General features: G+C 44.5%; 1 protein-coding gene across 1 annotated transcript in view; it reads left to right on the top strand.

The window, feature by feature from the left end:
- Positions 1-214: 214 nt before the first annotated feature.
- Positions 215-20,227, top strand: part of MAP2 (microtubule associated protein 2) — a 263,185-nt gene continuing 243,172 nt past the window's right edge. Inside the window, exon 1 of the mRNA XM_063317930.1 lies at positions 215-305. The gene's annotated coding sequence lies outside the window, so the exon portion shown is untranslated. The remainder of the gene's footprint in view (positions 306-20,227) is intronic.

Below are 20,227 nucleotides of genomic sequence, written 5' to 3'. Positions count from 1 at the left end.
TACCGCCGGGGCTGCTTCGCGGCCACCTCCCCCCGCTCGGCTGCCCCGTTGCCGGGGCCCGCCCAGCGCGGAGGCTGCTCGCTGGGTCGGGGAGCGAGAAGAGCCAGACCGCGGCGAGGGTGGCGCTGCGACGGGCTGGGCGTGGAGTAAAGGGGCGAGGGGGCCGGGCCGGAGCGGCTGAAGGGAGGAGGTGTGTCCCAGGGGCTGGCGGCGGCGCAGGCGGCGTCTTCGCTCCTTGGCTGCAGGTTTTGTCTGCAGCTTCTCGTCTCCGCGGTTTGTGGGATTCGCCGGAGCAGCTGTCTCGGGTAAGGGCTCCCTCCCGGCGCATCCTCGCGCTCCTCTGAGCCGGGATCGTGGCGCGCCAGCTCCCGTGCCGTCGCCAGGCAGAAACCCAGACCGGGCTTCTCTCCCTCCGCCCCGCCATCCCTATGTTCTCTCTCCCTGCCTTTCTCCATCTGTCCGCCTTTTCCCGCTTAACATTTGGCCTGTGCGAAAGGTCTGCTCCTGGGCTGGGTCAGGGCCGGGGAAAGGAGGTCGCCTTCCCTAGAAGACCTCTGGCGGGGTATCTTTGCGAGGCTCTCCCCCGGTGCAAAAGGCAAGCCCGGTTTCGCGACGGTGGCGGCGGCGTTGTTCTCTAGGGGAACCAGTTCGGGGCTGGGTGGCAGCAGGCAGTGGCCGATTTCTTTCGATGCCCGAGGACAAATCCTGCCACCTTTAGAGAATGTGGAAGGCGATAAGGGAAGACCAATCGAGGATTGGTCGCAAGCAGAAGGTCACGCTGCTGGCCGAAGGGTTTTGAGCCGCCCTGGGCAAGCCTCATTTGGAAAGCAAATAAATAAACCACACCGAAAGGGCTGGTTTTTTCCCCCTTCCAACAGGAGGAGAGACACCGAATTTGGGGTGGTGGTTTTGGGAGTGTGTGTGCACGTGTCCTGCTGTGAAGAGGAAAGAACAAAAGAGTTAGGACACCTCCCCATCTTGCAATTGTTTAAGAGGGTTACAATCTAGCAGAATTTGCTTTCCAGTGATGGGGGGGAATCACTGGGGGGGGGGCAGTGACTTACAACAGACATAGTGCCTTTTTAAGGCTTGCTTTTCTCCCTTCCCTGTAAAAGATGCAGTTATGCAGTAGCAGCATCTCTATCTCTGACTACCCTTCTTTTGTTTAAGGACAGAAATTTCAAGAAAACAGGGAGGAGGGAGGGGAGGGGAGTAGATGTTCAATAGATCCCACCCTTCATTGCCCCAGCAGAGAAAGCCTGACAAATTTTGGGTGAGGGCTTTGTTGAATCTGTGCGATTTTGATCAGTTGAGAAAGAGCAGCCTTGGGAAGGTTACCAACTGCAGTCTCCAACTCTTAAGCAAACATGCTTTGAAGGTGGCTGATAGCCTTCATCTCCCCCTCCCCCTCTTGAGAAGAGATTAAGTTTAATTTAGTTGATTAGGGTATCAGTCAGCCTGGGACACAAAAGCTCTTAGGACTGTAACTCTTAACCTCTAGTAAATGACTCCAGAAGATTGAAAGGGTCTGGAAGGAAGGGCTGGGGACCCACAAGTAAATAGGAGAGATGCACCCCTTCCCCCAATTTTTCCTTCCATTGAAATGATTAGTCATAGAAAAAGAGATGCCTGAAAATGTGGGGCAATCTCAGTGAGGCAGTGGAGAACAAAGCTCTTTGATGGAAGTGAAACAGTGTGCAAAATGTTCCTTGCCTGGTGCAGGTGCAGGTAAAGAGTGCAAAAATCCTTTGCTGGTGCAGCCTTTTGTCTTTCAGTAAGGCAGACATACTGAGTCATTGGCGTACAGGTTTGGGATAGTGTTCACACCCTAACATTCAAATGAAGGCTGCTTTTATGGAGACTGGCTTTTGGGAAAGGAGGGGGTGTGCCCCTGCGGATTGTCAGAATCCTTCCTCTGTTCCACAGTCTAGCAAAGCTGTAAAATCTCTCCCTCTCCAAGGATCAAGAGCAAGCAGACAAAAGAAAAATCTTCATTTCCAGCTTCTAGTGTGTGAGACTTGTCTAAAAACCCATGCACTTTCTGTAACGTCTGGTTTCTGTAATCTGAGTTGCCTGTGCCATAATTTTTCACACATCATTTGTTTTCTTTATATGAATGGCCTGTCATTCTTCCTGCTTCTCTGGCCCATCTCCCTGTAGACGTAGTGTTGATCTATGGACTGACCTACAAAGTGACTCTGCACATGATGTCTCTTTCCTTTCCAGTTCCCATATCCAGTTTCCCACTGCTACCACTCAGTCGGTGGCAGATGCGGTTTCTTTTTTCATTTCGTATCCCACGGAGGATGCATCCACATCATGGGACTGGTTGGGTTTCTGTCGCTGTGCCCTGGCTCCTTTCAAGTCAAGGCGTGATCCTGGAGATTGGCTCTTTCTCCAGAAGCCCTAGAAAATGTGCTGAGGGAGCATTACCTCTGTGGCACTGGTGGTGCTGACGTTACTCCACAGCTCACGGGGAGAGCGTCCCTCTTCTTAGAACGGAGCTGCTGCTATGGGCGTCACCCTGGCGGATGCCGAATAGCAGCAACAGGTTCAGCCTCGCTGTTCCGGGTTGCTATGGAGCTGAAGCCAGAACATGAATTTATTTGCTGGTTGTTATTTCTCAGGGGGCCGACAGTGTTTAGTGAAGGTTGTGTAAATGAATCTTTAACACTTAGAGCTGCCTCAATCTTGAACAGATGCGTAGCCCACAGATTTATTTATTTATTTGTTTGTTTATTTATTGGGTATTGGCTGGGGATGATTTCAGTGTGATCTAAATAAAAATCTCAAGGAGACGTTGGGCAGCTCTTTCTGTTCTCATTTCCAGCATCTTCCACAGTGCTTTGTGTGCGGGGTAAACCGTATGCATTGTGAGATATTGTTGACTCATCACTGCAAGGCTATTAGAGCGATAACCAAGCAGTCGCATGGCCAGTGGCTGACCCCCTTTCCATGATCTGTGGTTTTTACTCGAACCCTAATAATTCAGCTGTGCTTATTTGTAAATATAAAACGAAGTGGGACATTAGCTCTATGGAATTGGTTTCTAGTATGTCTTAGGGTTTCACTCCATGCCATCCTCTTCCCACAGTACAGATGTACAAGAAAATTACTTAAGCCAGAGGAAATACAAGAATAACAGGTGGCAGCACTCAGCCAGCTTTGGCTGATCTCAGAAAACCTAAGCAGGGTTGGAGCCACTTAACAGCTTGATGGGAGAACACCAGGAAATCCTAGGGCTGTGGATTAGGCAGGGAGATGGAAGAAAAGCCAAGGGGAAGGCAGTGGCAAATCACTTCTGTATTGTGCCAAGAAAATAAGATGGACGAATTCATGTAGCCACAAGGAGTTGAGCTAGACTGAAAGAAGATGTTATCTTTTTAAATATCTGATGCATTGCACACCAAATGGACTTTAGTATCCATCATGTTAGTGCAGACCGAATGAATTTTTGTTACAGTTTACACCAGCCTTCCCAGCTGGTGCCTTCTTGGTGTTGTTCTGCTATTCCCAGAATCCCCGGCTAGCATGGGATGGTTTGCGTGATGTCCCATAAATCAGGTGGTACTTAAGAACTGTGTGATGAAAAGCTTAAGTGAATAACTTCTTGTCGATCCAGCCATCCAAGGACTGTTGTCCTTATGCATGGCTAAACCATGCATATATTAATATATGTATATCCCTCTGGTAGAGCTGTGTTCATCCCTTGTAGTTCTTGAAGCCAAACAAAATGCTAAGTACATTGTCTCCATACGCAGAGTACAAAATCCTGATTGTCACCAGCTTCCTTTTTAGCCAGAGCCCCGCGTTACCTTTTCTTCTGCTGCACCATGGGGTAGGCACCAAGCCTATCCAAAGTCAGGCACCAAGCCTATCCGATACCCCCCCCCCCAAGATTTGTATTCGGCACCGGATCCTGCATGGCTGCTTGTGAATGGGGTGGGTGGGGGTACCAAAGCCATCTGCCTTGACCCAGCAGAGGGCTGTTAAGAGGAACTTAATCACCAGCTGTGCTCTTTCACTGAGGGGCCGTCTGTAAAATGGCAAGTTGACGTGATGAGCATAATTGCCTTTCAGAGGCTGGAAGGTTTGCAGCTTATCGATACGGACCTGCCAACAGACCTGGAATGATCCTTGATTCATTTTCCTCATCTTGGTTCATTAAGCCCGAGACCAAAAAATGGCTGGCTGACTCTGTGCCAGCGATTGCAGTGTGGAGGAAAAGAAAAGAAAGACAAGGCGGCTGCCCTCTGGTCACCCAGGTGGGTTGGCCTTTCTTTGGGACTTCCAGCAACCTTTGTGTTGGAGAAGGAGTAGAGAAATCTGGGGTGTCGTTCACCCTCAGGCACGGAAGCTTCCTGGGTGACTTTGGGCCAGTCCTGCTCTTTTAGCTCAGCCTACGTCACAGGGTCGTGTTGGTGATGGGGATTAGGAGGAGGGAGTGCTGGGTGCCTCCTTGAGCTCCCAAATAAAAGGCAGGATATATGTCTAATACAGTACAAAGTAGTTCTCAAACCTGGCCATTGTGCGGCTTTATAAGCATAGCTGTTCACTCCGGTTGTCTGTGGTGCATAAGGGTTGCCTGCGGTAAGTAAGAAGGGATTAAAAGTCATGCAAATAAGCGTGATCATCATGTAGGCTATTAAGAACTCTGGCCTGTTCCCTGTGCTTGTGTTTGCGAGATTGCCAGGATGTTTTCCATCAGAGATTGCACAAGCCACATAAGGGCTTGTTGCAGCACACGCGTTACAAGCACAGAGACCAAGATCCAGCTTCCGTCTGAGGAACAGCAAGGTTGGAGAAGGTTTGGCTGCCTAAGAGATTGGAAAGTTGCTGCTGCTTCCTGCGGGGAGTCTTGGCTAGGGAGTCTTGGCTAGACAGATCGGAAGCCTGCTTTGGTATAAGGCAGCCTTAGGCATTCAGAGTGAATATGTTTGGGAACAGAGAAAATACCAGCAGGGCAAAAACGATCCGATCTGATAAGAGGCTGGAAAGAGGAGAGGGTCAGAAAGGAAGGTTGGCTCCATGGGATCCTGGTGCTCCTGCGTTAGTCAAAATAGAGTTAGTCAAAATAGATTTGCATAGGCGTGGAAGAGGAGTGGCGAAGCAGCCCAGAAGAATGAAGGAAGGAGAAGAGGAACAGCTACCCACAGAACAAACCCAGCAAAGTGCTGTGAGCAGGCTTAATCTTCAGGAACAAAACATCGGTACGCTTTTGATGGCAGCGGCCAACAGGAAAGAATGATGTCTCGGTAAAATAGTGGAGAATTTCTTCTGTTGTTTTCTAGTGTTCTTTTGGGAAACATTTTGGGGGGACCATTGAAAGACATGCCAGGAGCTGCGCTTTAGGTAGGGACCAGAACAAAGTAGAAACAAATTTGATTGAATGTTAATTCAGTTAAAATAGAACTTAAATAGGGTTTGTATGAGTATTCCCAATGGATTTAAGTAGTTTTTCTTTCAGCCATATTAAAATGTGAATTTGGTGATAACTTTGGGAATGGCTGGGGGGGCACACCCAAAACTTTTGGGGCCATGAGATTTACACCCCTGCTCTAAAACCATCGTAACCCTGGCTCTTTGATATTTTAAACCAGGGAGAGACTATGATTCAGAAATCTCAGCTGATGCCTTGGCAATGCCAGCAGGGATCTGGCTTGTTTGTGCTCTGACAGCCCAGGGCGCAGTTTCACAACTGAGACTCCCTAAACTTGCCTTGTAAACACCTCTTTTCTTTGGTGATGGTGGGGTGGAGAGTATTTGATGTTAATTATGAGAGTTGCAGGCAATACAGTCGTGGTGCTTTTATTTTTCTCTCTTTTCCCTGCAAAGAACTTGCTCTTCTTTTAGTTTGTCTGAGCTCATGGCAAGTAAATACATAGAAATTAAACAGGCAGTTGTCTTTTTTGCAGACTTCATTTAAGTTGCAATAGCATGCAGGCATTCTTGCTAGTAAGTTCCAGTGAACAGAACGGGACTTTCTTTTGAGTAGACATGAATAAGATTGCACTATAAATATCCTTCCGTCTGTTTTATTGTTAAGTCAGATTGGAGCTATAACATCCATTGAATGTGCTTAATGTGGCACCTTTGGAGGCTAAGGATCACACCTTTTTTGGTTTGCCGTTTTCAGGACATGCAGGGGGTGACTAGTATCTTGCAGGTTTAAAAGCTTCGAAATCCTTTTTCTGGGATTTTAAAAAAATACATCTTCTTTCTACTGTTTTATATGCATTAAGCCTGTTTGTTTCTCCTTGGAAACTGGTGGAGATTTATGCTACCAGTTTTTCTTGTGAGTTTTAGTGGTATAACCAATCGAAGCAAATATTTGTAGCTCAGGGTTGAACTCTGGAGTCCCTGGTGCTCTCTGAGCCTTGTTCTTTTCTTGCAGATGTTTCATTGCCAGGCTAGGCAACATCTTCAGTGCACTTCAGCACAACACTGAAGATGTTGCCTAGTCTGGCGATGAAACGTCTGCAAGAAAACAACAAGGCTTAGTGGTATAATCCTGTGGAAATATGAGAACCATCAAAGAAGGGTTAAGAGCTACCTTCACAATTGCCATCCCTCATTTGACACATTTCACTGTACATATGGACGTGCACTGGCCTGGCTGGGTTTCAGAGTAGAATTTAGCTATTAATGACACTCCATCTGCTAAAAAAACAAAACAAAACTGGGTGGACCAGAGTTTTAGCTCAGATAAATCTGCAGTGTTTTGGCTCTCACTGGAAGGCAGCTCTGCTTACATTACAGTGTCGATGTGAACTGGTTTTGCAGTTGTGAGTTGACACTTCTGGTGGGAAACATTAGCAGGTGGCTAAAGGGTGGATTGTGTGTGGAGGAAGAAGAGGAGTGACAGAAATCCTCAATGCTTTGGGAAAGTTGCATACTGAGCAGGCTTGCCAGGGTTTGCGTCACACTTTGTGTTTTTTCCCAACCTTTGATCCAGGAGGGTCCCTAATGGAAAATGTACTTCCCTGTTACAACAGTAGCATTTTGGACGATGGTCAGTCCCCCAAGCTTTATTCATTGACCTTACACATGCACACACACAAACACACACACACAGAATGAATCCTAAAGGCTTGATGCTGCTCCACTCAGGTTGGTGAATGCAGGCTCACCTTGGTTCAGTGTTTTGGAAGGTGGATCACTTCTGGGCAGGTAACACTGTGCCCCTCTTCTGCTGAGGATCAAAGAGCCTGAGAGTGCTCATTCTTCCTGAAAAATGGTCTTGGCCCTTTGTCAAGCTGAAGCTTTAAGAAGCGCCTCACCTTATCAGTTCTGTGGGCAAAAATTCAATTAGTTCTTAAGAGCTTTCAGCAAGTTAATTCCAAAACTACTGTATCCTGTTTTTTCTCTCTAAAAAGAAAACAGTGAAGTGCTTTTGCTGATATCTCTGAAAATATCTAAAACATTCTGGCAGTATTGTTCCCCTGATTGTTTACTAAAAATAACACGGGTAGCAATTCTTTTAAAATTAAATCTGTCTTACCAAGCAAACAAGCTATTCCTAAGTTTTCTCATGAATTCAACCTTAAAAGAAAAAGAAAACAAAACACACCACTGACTTCTCTCTAGAGAATCTTTCTAATGTATAAATGAACGGCAGTTATTCATAGTAGGAGTTTAAGAGTTTATTGATTCAATCAACCCTAATCTAATGAGGAATAAAATACTGGCACATTTCTGCTATTCAAGGCTCAGATTGATGATTTCAGACATGGAACTTGCTGTGTGTGTTCCCTTAAGTAGTCAGGCTGATTGAATTTAGTAGGTCTTACTCCTTGGTGGATGGTTAGTGCTTTGTGAAAGGTGTCTGACTTCTGCTTAGGTCTTCCTGAAATTGTAACACTCAGGTGTAGTTCTTAGTGACAGGCAAAACAAGACACACATGTGTTTTTCTTACTAGCGTATCACTAGGAGTAAGCCCCGCTGATCTAGTAATTGTAGGTTCCCAGTTGTCAACCTGGGGACCCTGGTAGACAGAGAGTCTAGATGTGCTGACTGTACCCTTCTTGTAGCTGTTTTTACAAAGAGGCAATTAGCATCCTATCTGGAAGAGGGATAGGATCTAGAAGCAGAAGATTTTAGGCTTGATTTCTTGCTTTTTTAGTTAAAGGAAGGTGACAGGACTAAAATTTAATTTAAAGTATGCTTTTTGAAGGTAAACAATGAAAGCTGGTTCTGGTCTGTCTTTGTTTTTCCCCAGTGGCTTCTCACAGCCTTCTCTGTGTCATCTTGGAGTCTTTCACTACGTTTCTGGATATTGATCTGTATGTTGTAGGCATGTGGGGAGGGCGGTTGATCACCACTACCTGAGGCAGAATCCCAATTTACAGTTTTCATTCTAAAATCTGAGATACGAAGCAAAATGTATAGCCATTTTTCTGGCTTTGTTTTGTTTTGTAAGAAATGGTTCTCCTATTTTCCAGTGCTTTTTACTTCTGAATGAACAATCATAATGACCAGGAAACACATGGTCAAGAGAAGGAACCTCTGGATCATTTTTCATAGAAAACATTTTCTTACCTGCCCTGGGTGAAAGTGATTGTTTTCTTGGGTGGGGGGAGGCCAGTCTTTTGTTACAGCTATACCTGGCGTGGCATAACATCTGAAAACCAAAGCTATGAGTGTGTAACCATTCTGAGTCAGTTCTTAATTTTTCAGAATGATATTTCTGAATTTGAAAACATTTTAAAAATGTGTCCTGACATTTGACTTTTCGTTTAGTGCCATTTTCCGTGACAGAAACACAGCACAGCCATCTAAATGCAGTAATGCCTGTTATTTAGGTCACTGTGCTGTGTTTCTGTCATGAAAACTGACCCTAAACAACAAAGGACATATACAAATAAAATAAAATAAAAATGGGCAGATATATTGTAGCAGTCCGTGCCGGGTGTCTTACTGTAGCTGTGTTCCATTCCTGATCAATTCCTGTGTAGATACCCAGGTTGTCCTCTGCTTTTGGTTAATTTCTTTGGGATTCAGGGCAGAGCCTTTTAATGGTCTTATTTCTTTAGAAGGATAATCAGATACTTCTGGGTGAAAATTCCCATTGCTGTGATGGTGACGATGATTAAATAATGTGATGCAAACATAAAATACTCATAAGCATCTTTTTGTATATTCATGCTGTTGTACCTTTTCTTTGTGTGGCAGAAAAAGGCCTGGGCTACGTCTTCCTATGTGAAGTTAATTTATTAATGTCACTGACAGAGAGACCCCCCCCCTGCACTTTTCTCTTTTTAAAAAAAGGGGGGGGATGGCATGAAGCAGGAGGTTTGATCAGGAACCAGCATGGAACATTTCCATCCTGAGCTGTGGGGGAGACTATGTGATGTCCCTCCCCCTTCCTTGGGTGAGATAGGTATTCGGTATCTGCAGGGTCCATGCAAGGAGGGACATACATGTTTTTCTTGAACTCGGAAGTAGTACATACAATAAAGTGTGGAAGTGTGACATTTTCTCCATCTGGATGCTGGCTCACTGTATCCCACAAGATGTGGTATTTCCCCATGTGTCTGAATATGGCTTATGTTTTCCTGAAGGAGGCTGTAATGATCAAAGGAGCTAATTTAAGAAGAGCTGAAAATACCGAGTGCACACTTTGCGGATTGTAGGAGAGCAAGAAAAACGAAGTCATATGGATGCCCACAGATGTCATAAAAATACCAGCTCCTGTATCATTTAGGCTGAAATTCAATCTTGTCAGCTAGTAAAGAGGCATCTCTTCACGTGTTTGGTTCGGGAGGAAATATGCCTGTAGAAGCCAGATGGATTAGGGCCTTTCAAAACAAGACAGTGGAAGTATTGAAACATTTTCCAGAGAAAATGTATTGTTTATGAAGAAATGGTTCTGTACTGTATTAGGATATATTTTTAAAATAAGTCCTTGGGAGAAAGATGCTTTAGTGCCTTTATGTTTCTTTTCTCTGCCTGCAACTCATTCTTGCACTTATTCATTCTTGTGCTTAGTCCCTTCCCTTCGAAGGCAGAGACAAATGTTGAGTTGCTTTGTTATCTGGATTATGTTACAACCAGCTCTGAACAGTCTTGTTTTATGTATTTTGGAAAACATTTAGCATTTTTGTTTATTTAGAAGTATCTGTATAAATTGAATATCCCAATCAATTTATATCGAGTCATATTATTAGTTCATTTGACTAGCAGCATGCATATTTAAGATGTCTGTATACCACCCTTTGTAAAAACTTACTCCAGGACAGAATATTGGTTCATAAACTCACAGTGATTTACTAAATAAAATACAAGTCACCCTAGAATGAAAATATCACTGTAGATGCTGGTGAAACAGCAAACTTACTTAAAAAGAAACAAGAGCATCAGCAAAGAGATCTACCTCTAACAACTTGCACAACTGAACTATTGAAGATGCTTGAAGCACTTACAAGGGCCATGCGTTCCTAGTGAGGGTGTCACAACTGAGGAGAGTCCTGCTCAGGTAAATTCTCCCCCCTGCTCCCCAAGACATTGCCTGTCAACAAAAGCATGATCAGGACTCCCTCCAAAAATGGTATAGGTTGGTGTATACTACGAGAGGACTTTTGCTATAAAAAGGTAAAGGTTCCCGTTTAGTCGTGTCCAACACTAGCAGGCGATGCTCATCTCCATTTCATGGCTGAAGAGCCAGCGTTGTCTGAAGACACTTCCGCGGTCATGTGGCCAGCATGACAGGCATGGAACATTGTTACCTTCCCGCCAAAGCGGTGCTTATTTATCTACTCGCATTTGCATGCTTTCAAATTGCTAGGTTGGCAAGAGCTGGGGCAAGTGTGGGAGCTCGCTCCGTCATGTGGCACTTGGGTCTCGAACCACCAAACTTGCAACCTTCTGGCTGACAAGCTTGGCGTCTTAATCAGTGTGTGACAGTGCACCTTTTGCCATAAGGACCGTACTTAAACAATATTTTGAACTACTTTTAAATGCAAATAATACGAGCAACATTTCAGTGCACTTAAACCAACCTTTGCATCAGCCTAGATATGGACAGCTAGAGCTATTTCTAGTTGTTGTTACCACCAAAGTTTTCAGTGACAAACTGGATCCAGGAGTAACTATACACCAGGTTTTCTAGCAGGTGCAAATTCATCCAGAAAATGCTGTTTTCCCACCTTTTAAACTCAGATTTTCCACCAATACCATTTCTATCTTTTCAAAATTTAATTGTATTGATCTTTGTCCAGCCCTGTACTGCCTCTAGAAACTGTCACACCTGATTCAGTTGAGATTGAATGATAGAGATAAGTATTACACTGCACAATGATATCAACTCATCCGTAATATCTGAATGTTGTCATCCGAGAGTCTCTTGTGGCCTTCAGGGGCCCTGCTCCACAAGTGGCTGGTTGTGAGACCCTGTTCTTCAAGTTGGGTTCCCGAGAACAGTTGGGAGTGTTGCTGCTGAACCAACCTCCCTGCTGTGTGGCAACCTCCCTGCCTGAGCTGCTTGAGGCTGTCTCGGGACTGGCGGTGGAGTTCCCCAGGCTTATGGTTCTGGGGGACTTCAATATGCCATCCCTGGGGTGTGCCTCAGAGGCAGCTCGGGAGTTCATGGCTACCATGGCAGCCATGGGCCTGTCCCAGATAATTCGGGACCTGACTCGAGACAGTGGTCACACCCCAGACTTGGTTTTCTTGTCAGAGCAGTGGCAATGTGATCTGAGGGGAGAGATAGATCTGTTCCCATTGTCATGGTCAGACCATACCCTGGTGGCCCTGAGATTCTCTTATGCCACCCCCCTCCACAGGGAGGTAGGACCCATTCGATTGGTCCGCCCCCGGCGACTGATGGACCTGGTAGGGTTTCAGAGGGAGCTGGGGGTTATACCCGGTGATCTGCTGCACGGTCCAGCAGAGGCCCTAGCTGCAGCCTGGAATAGGGAGGCGGCTGGGGCCTTGGACAGGATTGCGCCTGTGTGGCCTCTCTTGTCTCATTGAACCCGGCACTCCCTGTGGTTTACGGAGGAGCTGAGGGTGCTGAAGAGGGTTGAGATGCCTAGAGCGCTGCTGGAGGAAGACGAAGACTGAATTCGACTGAACACAGGTAAAAGCCGCCATTAAGGCCTACCTTGTAGTGATAAAAGCGGCGAAATATTGTGTCTGCAGAATGCTGCCCGACGGCCCTGTTTAAGATCACTCGATCCTTTTTGGGGAAGGTGGGTTCAGTGACCCACCTACAGGGCAGTGCAGAGGAATTTGCTGAGCATCTGCAGGACAAAATCGCTCAGATCCGCTCCAAGTTGGACTCCAGGCATGAGGCGTGGTCTGGAGAGATACCAGGGGAACAGGCTTACCCAGTTATCTGAGAGCAGTTTGATCCTGTTGGACCTGAGGAAGTGGATAGGATCGTACGGACAGTAAATGCCACCACATGTCATCTAGACCCGTGTCCCTCCTGGCTAGTAAAAGCAGGCCGGGAGGTCACATGTGGTTGGGTCCATGCGATGGTTAATACATCCTTGGGAGAGGGGGTGTTTCCGGCGGCCTTTAAAGAGGGGTTGGTACACCCCCTCCTCAAGAAGCCATCACTGGATCCTACTCTTCTGGACAATTTTTGTCCAGTCTCCCACCTCCCCTTTTTGGGGAAGGTGGTTGAGAAAGTGGTGGCTTTGCAGCTCCAGAGGGTCCTGGAGGAAACGGATTATCTAGACCCCTTTCAGTCAGGTTTCAGGCCCAGTTATGGGACAGAAACGGCATTGGTCGCACTTATGGATGATCTCTGGCGGGAGCGGGATGGAGGCAGTGCATCCATCCTCGCTCTCCTTGATCTCTCAGCGGCTTTCGATACCATCGACCATGGTATCCTTTTGGGGTGGCTCAGGGAGTTGGGGGTGGGCAGTGTAGTCTTACGCTGGTTCACCTCCTTCCTCCAGGGCTGATCCCAGTCGGTGTTGATAGGGGAGGAGAGATCGGCCCTGCGGCCCCTTCTTTGTGGGGTGCCACAGGGATCAGTACTCTCCCCTCTCCTTTTTAACATCTACACGAAACCGCTGGGTGAGATCACCCGTCACCATGGGATGAGGTATCATCAGTATGCTGATGATACTCAATTGTATATCTCCATCCCGGGTGAAATAAGTGATGCCGTGACCACCCTCTCTGAGTGTCTGGGGGCTGTGGGGGCCTGGATGGGGAACAACAGGCTTCAACTGAACCCTGGTAAGACCGAGTGGCTGTGGGTTAATGGTTCTTCTGTATCCGGGACATTAACATCTCTGGTTCTGGATGGGGTTGCACTGCCCCAGACAGACCTGGTGCGTAACTTGGGGGTCCTCCTGGACTCACAGCTCCTGCTCGAAGAGCAGGTGGCAGCCGTGGCTAGGAGAGCCTTTGTGCAGCTACGTGCTGTGCACCAGTTACGCCCCTTCCTGGATTAGGAGGCCCTTCAAACAGTCACCCATGCCCTTGTTATCTCTCAGATAGACTATTGCAATGCGCTCTACATGGGGCTACCCTTGAAAAGTATCCAGAAGCTTCAGCTGGTCCAGAATGCAGCTGTGCGAGCTCTTTTTGGTGCCCCCAGAAGGGCACATGTAACACCACTGGTGCGCGAGCTGCATTGGGTACCAGTTTGCTTCCGGGACCAATTCAAGGTGTTGGTTATTACCTTTAAAGCTCTTCGTGGCATGGGACCAGGTTACCCGAGGGACTGCCTCTTCCCCATTACATCAACCCGTCCCACCTGATCGTGCAGAGAGGGCATGCTACGGACCCCGTCTGTAAAAGAATTTCACCTGGCGGGGTCCAGGAAGCGGGCCTTCTCCGCAGTAGCTCCTGCCCTGTGGAACATGCTGCCCCCAGAGGTGAGATTGGCCCCATCGCTCCTGGCCTTTCAGCGGAGTCTGAAGACCTGGTTCTGCCACCTCGCTTGGGGTGGAGAGGGGAATAGAGTTACATGGGGATGGTTGTTATAGACCACTCCTCCCACACTTGGACTGTTTTAGATCTTTCATCGCTTGGATTTTTATTCTTTTTTTATTTCTATTTATAGTATTTTTATAGTATTTTATTATTCTGATGGTTTTAATCATTTGTTGTAAACCGCCCAGAGGCCTTCGACAGGGGGAGATGGGCGGGGATAAATTAGATAAATAAAAATAAATATCCTTAAGTAGTTTCACAAAGAAAATAATGGGGAAACAAGATGGAATGTTGTAACATTCCTCAGCTTAAATCCTTGGGACTGAATAGATATCCCCCAAGCAGATGGGAGATCTAGAAGAATCAGCAAGTTACAGTTCTCTAGTCTCTCTACCAGGACAGGTAAAAAAGCAGAGCAGTCAAGAGAATGTTGATGCTGGATCCAGATTGAAGTCAGATTGAAATGGGCCTAGAAAATCTATTTCATCCAAGCATATCTGAAGGGTTTTTTAAAAAAAAAATTAGATCCATTTCCATCTGGCTGAAACCTTAGTTACTGGGCCACAGTGGTCTAAAACCAACAGGATCCAGAGATGGTCTCTTGAGGAAGGGTGCACCTCAGTGTATCATTCTCGCCTGAAAAAGAGGCATTCACAACCTCCTGGATTTGTCCTACCAGCCCTCTCTGGATCGTTCAAAGAATGATTTATGGCAAAGACCAAATCAAGGATGAGACAGTGTATATTGGGCCAGTAGTGGTAGATTGATATGTAGTAGTTATGGTGGCTATGAAGTCTAGAGCTGATGAAAAACAGCCTCAACATATTTGCCATGACTGCTGTCTAAAGACATACTAGTCTTTTGTTCTCAGATCTTCCTTTCCCTACCACCAAGCAAACACAACGGAACAGCTGTGATAATGGATCAGGGTAACTTAACTTATAGGATAGCATGGTTAGATATGCTCAGTTCACGCTCTTTGACAATGATGCTGTTCTCAAAGTTGTGAGCAAAGGTGTCAACATTGATCAGTCCCAAACACGAGCTGTTAACAGTCATAGAGGAGGTATTCTGATCTGCCACATACACTCTGTGTGCAAGAGTCAGTGATGAGACATAAGTGTGGAGATTTGCCACAAGCCAGTTCCTGGTGAAACAGGTGCAATCAGTGGTCCAACTTGTAAAGTTACTTCTTTATAAACAGCTGCATAACAACAATCTCTGTATCATCAAAGCCAGTCACTTGCTTTGTTTCTGTTTGTTTCTCTTTGCTGCCATATTATCGGAGTGACTTGGATTATATATCTGTTCTCTCTGTATTCACATTACAGTATATGCCTTATTTTATTTGGCCATTCTTAATTCTATAATATGCCATATTAATGGCATGGTCAAACAGGCAAGGGAAAAGAGGCAATGATGTCTTTAATTTATTAAATAAAAGTTAAAGTTATTAAGCAAAAGATGGATTATGTGCAATCAAGTCTGTGTGATTCTTAGTGACCATGTAGATAGATTCTCTCCACGAGGATCTGTCCCCAACCTGCTCCTTCAGATCTTCCAGTGGTCCATCCATTACTGCTATCATTGAGTCCATTCACCTTGTTACTGATCATCCCTTCCCTTTCCCAGACTTCCACAGAGAGCAAGGTTTTGTATAATGTGTCCAAAGTATGATAATTTGAGTCTGGTTATTTGCTATCCATGGTATTCTCAAGAGTCTTCTCCAACACTGAAGTTAAAGAAGTAGTAGTTATAGTAGTACTGTATTACGATCACTGATCAAATTCAACAAATTAACAGCAGATGAAATGTTAACTTGTAGCATAGGTCCAGATTTAGATTTATTTATGGTCAAAGACCGGCTTACGTGTGATCAAAGTTTGGTATTACACAGATTTTAAACGTATCACCTGTTAATGTATCCTACAGATAACAAGAATTAAGGTTATAACACTAGAACTTCTGCTAAAACACATGCGCTGTGTCATCATGTACAGAGGTAGACACATCTGTTCTGAACTGGATATAGTGTTGTGTTTTCTTAGCCTGGTTGCATACAGGCAACATTAAATAAATAGCTGACTGGTACAAATATCCTCCTGTTAGATAATTTCATTAAGAGGGTAGGGATTATATTCAAGTCTTTTTGATGGTCTATATCCAGCGTACCTATTGCTTGCCTTCAGTCGTCATCATCTTAAAAGCCAGGGTAATTGGAAATTGCTCTGAGAACTATTAATATCAAAGTATAATTCTCTTTTGAGGGAGATGGGCAGTGACAAAATTTGATAGATAAATAAATAAATAATTGTCCCAACGTTACCAGGGATTCATTTGAAAAGGTTGGCCTTAAACTCACACTCAGAGGAAGTCACCCCTGATTCCAAGCATTTAAATCACCGTTGTGAATATGAATATGCTCAGAGTCACTGATGAATTGAATGGCCTTAGAAATGTGAATGATAAGTAGATAAGTTAATTCAAATCTTAAAATTTTTGATTGAATGGCTTCCAGTGGCTTGAAACCTTTATAGATTCAATCCTGAGAACTGTGCAGCATTTGTCTGATTGGACTGGCTTTAAAAATGTGACACTGTGGTAAAAAGAAAGGCTAGTATAGCCCTCGAATGGAATTTAGGCATTATTGGTGAAGGAGCTTAAAGGCGCCCTCTGAACATCAGAGGACTGAAAAGGAACCCTCTGAAATTTGAAGAACATTCTCTATCATCCATTTGGGTTTACAGCTTTCCTCTTTGAGAAGACCACAACCTTTGGTAGAATTTATAATTATAATTAATTTATAAATAATTATAAATGATTTATAATTAATTTTTCTTTTGCAATACCAGACAATGTCAGACACCTGATGGCCATCTTGAATATGCAGTACATTGAATAGCCGCTTTGAGGTTATTAAATCCCACATTATAAGTCTTGAGTTCTCACGCTCCAGGGCACATGGTGTCCTCTTAGCAGGGAGTCTGAGGAAATTTTCATTGCTGTCTAGTTTTACCTTTCCAAGAAGGAAAGCTGGATTCTATATGAAGGATGCTATTCATTCACATGATGCTCTGTCCAAAGGTCAGGGGATTGCATCAGCTTGTTCCCTGGGATGTTTTCCAGAAAAGACAAGGACACTTCACACTAATACATTCTTTTTAAAAATGTTGCTTATCTGGGTTTGGAGCAGTGATAATAAAGTTCTCTTCAACTGTTCTCTCTCCTTGCCTATGAAATGAAAAGAAGATGAACCAGTTGGCCCTCAGTTTCTCCTTTCTGTCCTCCTTGTCACCACTTTTGTTGTCCTACACGTGCTAAGTAAGTAAACACTATGGGGAGAGCTTATAGGAGATGAGGATTCTGACTCATGCAGGGAACCTACATGAGTAAGGAGGCTTGGAGTTCAGGACTGTTAAAGGAGTAGGACTGATGATGGAAACCCATCTAAGATATTGGCTTGCATTCCACTTTGGCAGTAGAACGTGGCCTTTAGATTACTACCTGGAGATGTCCTAAGGCTTAGGACATACATCTGCGATTATTATTTTAAGGAGGAATTCACACAGCCATTTCCCCCATCCTTTTTATGTACTGGCTTCTGATGGGAAATATCCCTCAAGAGTCTGCAGTGTCAATAAACTTGGCAAATCCTGTATTTGAAGATAATTTCCCAGATATCTTCTTACCCCCACCCCACCCCAAGCCCCAAAACTTTTCTCACAGTGTGACTGCAAGACGTCATGTTTGGGTAGAAATCAACTTGCGGATTGGAATCCGTTCTAAACATGGGTGACTTTGCCAGTTTCTTCCCTGACATTCAGCAGGGGGCAGAGCGGGTTTATTAATACAAGAGGAGTGTGACTTAATGCAAAACCTGCTCCATTTGTGCTTATCATTCAGAAAGCTATAAAATATATTTAAGGAGCAGATAAAATTCTAAAAGGTTCACAGATTACAGTATACTTGGGTAAATGTCAGGAGAGGAAGAATAGGAATTTACTCTTAGTGGGCTCCTAGATCTCAAGAACCCGCTATTTTCTCGGAATTTAGGAGATGTAGTTCTGCTCTCATTGGTGAACCAGCACTGAACATAAACCATCAATTGACAATCAGTTATAGATGCCAGTGGACCATTCTTCCCCCACGTTAAAACATTTTACGTTTAAAGCAGCTTCCGCTGCATTTGTTGTATGTTCTGAGCATGAAAGTCCCTTGAACTATGAACAAAAGCTTTTCTTTTTCTCTCTGACTTGATCTATGTCACTTGTGTTTATCTACTGCTTACAGTGTCCCTTCCTAATGTAACAAACTAAGCCTATAGCCATTGTGAAATGTCCAGGTTTTCTGTCAGGTATGGCATTCAAAGAAGTAGCAATCAGTCCTGATTTAACATCTCCATTTGCTTCATTTGCTTGTTACATTTTAGCAATTCACTTACAAAAGCCATTTCATAATAACACAAACACTTTGTAATCTGGCCCTATATGTGGCTTGGGATGCCCCCTTCCAAGAAGGTCGCTCTGTCACACAGCAGAACCACTGAAAATCTAGTTAAGCAGAATAATTGTTTTAAAGAATCCTATCCTATGAATCCTTGCTATTGTGTGATTACACCTGTGCTATTTATCCCTTCTTTTCTTAAGATTTCTACAATCTTAAATTTCTGGTCAGCTCAAGGGATTTCTTTGCAGATGATGGTGAAGAAGTTGTGATCCTAGAGGTGCTGTTGGCTTGTAGCTCCCAGCAGTCCCTGATCACAGATTTTATTTCAACATCTGGAGGGTCACAGGTTTCTCACTCCTCAAGTAGATAATAGTCATATAACATTGGAAGTCTATATGTTTAGTCATATTAGAGCTAATGTGATATATAGTGGTTAAGGTGTTGAACTGAAACTGGTGAGACCAGGTTCAAGCTCATCCTCTACCATGGAAGCTAACTGAGTAACTTTGGGCCAGTCACCCGCTCAGCCCAATCTGTTTCTTAGGGGGATAGCTGTGGGGTGAAATGAAGGGAAGTCCCATAAAAACCATCTTGAGCTCCTGGAGAAAAGGCAGGATATAAATTAATAAATAAATGTATTTAGTCATGTAGCTCAATGCCATCTAGACTGAATCCAGTTCTTAAGTTCATAATAAGATTATAATAAGTTTCTTAATACTTAGGAATCTTTAGTTCCTCCATCCATCCATCCATCCTCCAGAAGAACACATACTCTTTGAGGAGTATCCTTTTCAGAAAAAAAGCAACAAAAGAGGTACAATAGAATCAATGTTTCATCTGCCTTTGGTACGGGAGACACAGGGGCTCCCTCTGACTACTGTTGCTGAAAATTAGTGGCATGATTTGTTGCAGGAAACACACTGAAACGGTACTGTAGGGCATAAATTGGTTTTAACATAATTTTGAAAAATCAGACTCCCCCAGAACAATCCAGAAAAAAATCAGAAAATTCCACCTGTTTCTACCTCCTTTGCATCATTGTCCAGCCCCCTCTCCAAAATGTTAAGTGTGTCTCCCAGGCATCAAATGTTGTGATTAACTGAATGCAGGTATGTTTACAAGATACTGAGAAAAATTGAAGTATTTCTAAGATTGAAAATCTGCAAATTTGGGAAGAGGAGTCTTCCTCATTGAAGGAATACATGGAATAGTCATACTTTGATGGTTCATATATTAGAGGCCCTTTCTCTAGTAAAGTGTGATCTTCCAGTGGCCAGTCAGATTCCCTCCTGAGCTCAGGAGCAGGGTATGAGAGTAATAGAAGTCCTGTACCTGTCCTAACAACCAGGAAACACACTGAGACAAGGAACTGGTCTCTAATATTTATTGCTAGTACTTAACAGGAATCCTAACAAACTGAAGAAGCATGGGAAAACCCAGACATATAACCCCCAAGGGTTAAGGCGGTCCCGATCTGTGTCTCTTTGAATGGCTGAACAATTCATCAGTGCTACGCATGCGCTTGACAGTCTGGATGGGAGCCCCCTGCTCGCCATCCTTACTCATGACAGTACCATTGCAAGTGGAAGCATGGGATTAAGCAAAATGGCAATAACAATGTTGAATAAGCTTTAATTAGCTCAGCCTTTTGTACCTGGCAGCTGATCCTGAAGGTTTTTGTCCTGCTAAATGAAAATGTACCTAATTTGAAGTGAAAATCCATTCATAACTATTTGAAAGTACAGTGATGAAAAGAGGTTGTAAACAGTTGCATCTCTTTTAGTTCCTTGGTCCAGATGAAGCTCGTGTGAGCTGAAAGGAAAGCTGGTTTTTACCAGTGTCCTCTTCTGTCTATGGGTTCCTGTGTCTCTCCAGATCTGCTCCAAAA

The sequence above is a fragment of the Candoia aspera genome, chromosome 1 (assembly GCF_035149785.1).
Source record: "Candoia aspera isolate rCanAsp1 chromosome 1, rCanAsp1.hap2, whole genome shotgun sequence".
Lineage (NCBI taxonomy): Eukaryota > Metazoa > Chordata > Lepidosauria > Squamata > Boidae > Candoia > Candoia aspera.
Note: the sequence above shows the minus strand (reverse complement) of the source record. Positions and strands in the feature narration are given on the sequence as shown.